Here is a 6000-nt window from a genome sequence, read left to right on the forward strand (position 1 = left end):
CCATCATTATAAAATGAATTCATCTGCAATTTTGCTTTTGTTTTCTAATTTTGTATTTCTTATGCATTTGCAAAATGGCTGAATAGGCAGTTACACATGAGTGAAATTGTATGTCTTATAAGAGATCAAATCTGTAAGCTTAACATCAATAATATCATGCTCTGATCTTCGTGGTGATATTTTTGCACCAAAAATCATTATACGTATTTTTGACTATCATAGGATGACTGAGTTTGAATGGCCCTTGCAAAAATGTATCTTTGGACTGCCATGTATTTTTTCAGTATTTTCTATACTCCTTTCTGTCTTTTTCACTCTTTTTCCCAGTCCATTTTATTTCATTTTGTATTTTTTCATAGGCTGGTTATCATTTTTTAAATATGTTAACTGATCATATTTAAAATAAAATATGGTTTCACATAAAGTTCTGAAGAATGGAACTATAACACTAAAATACCAAATGATAGAGTTTCTGTTTTAGATGTCTTCCTTTATGTCCTCCTCAAAGCACAGCATATGTGGTTGCCCAATCTACTAAACTGTAAATTGTAAAAAAAAAAAAAAAAAGAAAATTATGTGTATTTGTTTTGTACAAATCTCTGTGTGTGTGTACTCATATATGCATGAATAAATACTTAGAAAACTACCTTTATGCATATATATAGTATATATATATATATACTAACAGGTGCTAGTAAATGTTTCTGCATAAAAATATAATCTATCTCCTCTGACCACTCATAAGACAAGTTCTAATTTGAAACAATTTAAGGAGGACTTTGAGAATAGTTAAATATTTAATCCTTTTAATACACAAAAAGAATAGCTAATTGAGGTAGAGAAATGTCAGAATAAAACTTATAGGAAAATATAACCATAATACCTTTCCGTCAGGTCCACACTAAAAATTAATAAAAAAAAAAAAACCCTAGTTTTACTCAGGCATTGTTTTCTTGATATTATATCCAGTGTTAGTTGCAACATCTACATTAAAAATAATTAATTTTTTAACAATACCAATTTGTTAATAGCACTTATGAGTCAAAAAATTATGCCATTAAGTTGGTGCAAAATAATTGTCATTGAAAGTAATGGCAAAAACAGCAATTACTTTTGCACCAACTGAATAAACAAAAGTCAATGCTTTTTCTTCTTTTGAAGTTATTTGCCAACAGGAGGTTAAATAACACATGCAAATGGAAAAACTAAGCCAACTAACCACTATACTTAAATGACTATATTTAAGCAACCACTCTGTTTACCTTTTATCTAGTCTGAATAGATCCTTTTTAATTACTGCTAATTATTTAAGATATTTTTACATCCCCCAGAAGATTTAGTCTAAATAAATTTAATTTCTTTAAACTCTCCTCCAGTTATAGGCAAATACAGTAAGAAGCCCCATAGGTATGGCAGTAATGTAGTCATAAAGGCAGATGCATTGAAATGAGTAGTGCAAGGAAGTCTTCCCCGAAAGAGGGGAAGGAAAAGCTGTATGGTTGGAGATGCAAGAAGCAAACATAAAGCACACAGTTGAAACATTTAGGATGACTGTGAAAAAGGTCTATGTTCACTTGTTAAAGAATGTGCTAGGGCAGACTAAAGCATGTGAATAGTTCTTTCACAGGTCACAGCATCCATTCAGCCCATGGACATTGTTATTACCCGACAGGAATAGATGGGCCTAATTAATATTCTGAACATACCTGAGAGAACATTCTTAAGGAAATCATCCTCTGGTGGTTTGGAAATTTAAAAAAAGAAAGGAAGAAAAAATAAGAAGAGAAAAGGAAAGAAAAGAAAAAAAGGAAGAGAAAGAAAAGAAAGAAAAAGAAAGGAGAAAGAAAGACTTAACAGCAAGCATTAAAAATTGGATCAAGATAACAAAGTCAACAGCTCTCGATGTTTAATGCCAGCTATGAACAGGAGTCTTGTTTGTGTACATTTCTTAGTATTAAGAGTTGTGCTTTGTGAATCAAAGTTGAACAGTAGTTTAAATTTACTAGTAATTATATTTTTGACATTTTGTTGAATAACAGGCAAAAATCAGCTACAGAACGTTTGTCATATGAAACTTGCAAATTCATATAGTAATGAATCATGAAGCAATTTATTAGTTAGATACTTATTAATGTAAAATGTATACACTGAAAATGCAATATCAGAACACACATTTGGCATTTAAATGGAAAAGTGGGAATGTCGTTGGAGAAACAACCACCTACAATGAATATTTTAAATATTTCAAAATGTGTTCTAGATAAATTGTTAAATATTAATTTCAGTATATGATTAAATCCACATTTCTCATATGCAGCTAGCATATAGTCAGCAACGAACTTTTCAATTTTTTTATTTTGAACATTTATAACAGAATATCATTTATGCAAGATTACCTATAATTGTACTTATAAAAATATGACTTGTTAATAGTGATTTAAAAGTGTAACAAATTTATAAATACAATAAAAATAAAAACTATTTGACTTAAAATAGAAGTTGAAATGCATACATATATACACATATTAGTGAAAGAAAAGGATAACACTATAAAATATTTCATACAATAAGATAAAAGTACTTACTGAAGAAATTCATTGTTAGAGTTTCTATTCTATTTAAATACTTGCATTTAACAAACTAATTCATTCTGAAATGGGAGTCAAGTGTTTAGTGCCCAAACCCAATACAGTACATATAAAACAAAATCCCTTTTGAAATGAATGGAGCCATTCATTTCCAACACACAAAAAGCTGCACTTCCTTTGTCGTGCTTCTCTAAAGCCCCTTGATAGCATTATTCCTTTTTACGGCGCTTTAGTTATAGATGTTTCTCTGCTCAAAAATCACAAAAAAAACGACAAGTAGCAAATACCTAAATATGTAACAGATGTATAAGTGTTCCTTGGGATAAATAGGTTATGGACAATTAACTGTCATCATATCCCTGTCTCTGTTTCTACTTGCTCCTGTAGTGTACACCTGTGGCTTATTAGGAATATCACCAAAGTGGTAACACAAATTCCAGGTTCAAAGGTAACCTAGGAAAATCTGCTTTCTTACTCCTTGAGTGTTTCTTATAAAAAGAACAATAAACAGTGTAGAAACAAAGCAGTGTATGAATATCTTTTATCTTTGTCTGATTGTAAGTATATTTCAAATTGGCTAATCTAAGGAGGATTTGACACTACTTCAAAAGGTGCTAAATGCAATTGGTGGTCTATTTTGAATTCTAACAAACCAAACCAATTGTTAAAAATTTTATGAAAAAAATCAGAGAAATTTGAATACTGGTTAGATTTTTGATGACACTGAGGAATAGTTACTTTTTTCATGATTTTGAGACACACATTGTGAAGTATTCATGGGTGAAATAGTGTGCTTACCAGAATATTCTTCAAAATAGTTGGAATGGTGAGAGGGAAGTGGATGAAAGTATTGTGTTGATTTAAAAATTTGTCTAAAAATTCTTTGATAATCCTCTTTTCAACAAGTGGAGACTAATTCCTCTCTTCTTGAATGTCAGCAATGTTTAGTGACTTACTCCTAATAAATAGAATGTGACAGAAGTGACAATGTGTGATCTCCAACACTAAGTCATTAAAAAGCATGGTGCCTTCCTCTTTGTCTTCTATCTTATCTCTCTTGCTCTGTAGGAAAGCAGTGGCCATGTATGTCATGAGGACATTCCAGTAACCCTATGTGGTAAAGAACCGAGTCAGCCTGCCAACAAAAACTGCCACTGAAAAACTGAGCCCTCCTGCTGACAGCCATGTGAGAGGAACACCTGGGAAGTGGATCCTCCAGGCCTGGTCATACTTCAGATGACTGCAGCCCAAGCCAACATCTTGCTTGAGTGGAGCCTCATGAGTGACTCAGTCAAAACCACACAGCTGAGATATTTCCAACCCACAGATACTGAGATAATAAATGTTTATTGCTACTAGGTTTCCTTCCTTCCTTCCTTCCTTCCTTCCTTTCTTTTCTCTTCTCCTTCCTTCCTTCCTTTCTTTTCTCTTCTCCTTCCTTCCTTCCTTTCTTTTCTCTTCTCCTTCCTTCCTTCCTCCCTCCCTCTCCTCCTCCTCCTTCATCTTCTTCCTCTTCTTCCTCTTCCCCTTCCCCTTCCTCTTCCTCCTTCTTTCTTTCTTACTTTCTTTCTCTTTCTTTCTTTCTTTCTCTATGAAAATATCAGGTGTACTATATTTTACCTGCCTTCATGTATACTTGAATAATTCCATAATAAAACTTTTTAAAATTCACTTGTATTTTTCTTTATTTTTCTAAGGATTTAATTTAAATAATAACTATTAATAATTTAGTTAAAATTTATTTTCTTTAAAAAGAGTCATGTTAAGCCCCTTTACAATTTTTCCCCAATAATATTTACATACATTTGAATTTTCCTCACCATCATCCAGCAACTTTCTAAAAAAATAAATCTTAATAGAAAGGTCACACTAATAAAAACATGTAGGATTATAAAATAGATGACCCTAGAAAGGAACTTGGAGAAGTGATTTTGTTACCTCCCCACACCATAATATTTATCATTCTCCCACAAATAAACATATTCTGTAAGTAAGACTGTTTTCTTGGCAAGCACAACTTCCAGATAAAATCCTTGAGCTCATTGTAGCAAAAAAGAAACAAACAAAAAACTACAAATATTAAAAAATATTAGCTATAAATATTTAGTAGTCTTGAACTAAATGCTAAATGAAATTGAAATACATTTTATTCTTAAGGAAAACGAAGTTTTGTTTTTTAATTTTCTCATAGAGTGAATTCCAAAGAAATTAATTTTTAAAATTGTGAGTCTTTGGTTCCTGAAAATGCAAATTCTGCATATCATATTTTATAGAAAGCATATGTAAATACTTTTGCTATCAATTATAATTAAACATTGATAAAGGAAAATAATGTGTATTAGGCATATATGTTCCATGCATATATTGAGTTCTCCTATTTTCCCATGATGTATTCTTTTATTTTCTTACACATTTATAGAGAAAGAAAAATTTAGAGGGGCAAATTTTCTTATTTAGAATTACACAATAAGAAATTAGTGGTTCCTGATTTCAGATTTGAATTTGCCTGAATCTAGTTTCCCAAATCATATGGAGCACCACTGTGTGCTTAGCACAGTGCCCTGTTGTGTGTAGACAGAAAAAAGGATTACAACACAGCCTCTACCCTGAATCCACATTTAAATTTTGAGAAAATAAAACATTAAATGAGAAATATTGGCTGGGCACTGTGGCTCATACCTGTGATCTCAGCACTTTGGGAGGCCGAGGTGGGCAGATCATTTGAGGTCAGGAGTTGGAGACCAGCTTGGCCAGTATGTTGAAACCTCGTCTCTACTGAAAATACAAAAAAACAAACAAACAAAAAAAAAAACAAAAAAAAACTAGGCGGGAGTGGCATCACATGCCTGTAGTCCCAGATACGCTGGAGGCTGAGGCAGGAGAATCACTTGAACTGGGGAGGGAGAGGTTGTAATGAGCCAAGAACATGCCATTGCACTCCAACCTGGGCAACAGAATGACACTACCTCCAAAAAAATTTTTAAATAATAAAAAAAATTATTAGAGCACAAAAATATTAGTGGTATATTGTATGGGACTTTTGTAGTTGAAATGAAAATCTACAAAGATTAGAGATATGTGTGGTCAGCTGCATTGAAGAAGTTTTCATAGAGGAGGTGAGATTTTAGGTAAGCTTTGAATAATCAGTAATATTCAGATATACAGAAAGAACAATATGGGTATGTTTGGTTGACTTAATCTTCATTCCCAGTCAACTTTCAGTTGGAGAAACTTCACAGAAGAGTTCTGAATGATGACATGGAAGTGAAAGTCAGCTGTGTGATTCCTGGGAAGCCTGTTGCTTTCCTGAGACAGCACCCCCACCCACTGTTTTTGCTTCTTCTTGTTGGAATGCAGATGTGATAACTGGAGCCTGCCAGGAGAACATCTGAAGCCTGGGGGTCACTTCACT

At 32.6% G+C, this 6000-nt stretch overlaps 1 long non-coding RNA gene across 2 annotated transcripts in view; it reads left to right on the forward strand.

Moving 5' to 3' along the window:
* LOC736130 (uncharacterized) overlaps nt 1-4259 on the forward strand; it is a 64217-nt gene extending 59958 nt beyond the window's left edge. For both annotated transcript variants that reach the window (XR_001713709.4, XR_001713708.4), the window contains one exon: nt 3657-4259. This is a non-coding gene — a long non-coding RNA (uncharacterized LOC736130). The remainder of the gene's footprint in view (nt 1-3656) is intronic.
* The last annotated feature ends 1741 nt before the right edge of the window (nt 4260-6000 follow it).

The sequence above is a fragment of the Pan troglodytes genome, chromosome 2 (assembly GCF_028858775.2).
Source record: "Pan troglodytes isolate AG18354 chromosome 2, NHGRI_mPanTro3-v2.0_pri, whole genome shotgun sequence".
In the NCBI taxonomy this organism is placed as follows: Eukaryota; Metazoa; Chordata; class Mammalia; order Primates; family Hominidae; genus Pan; species Pan troglodytes.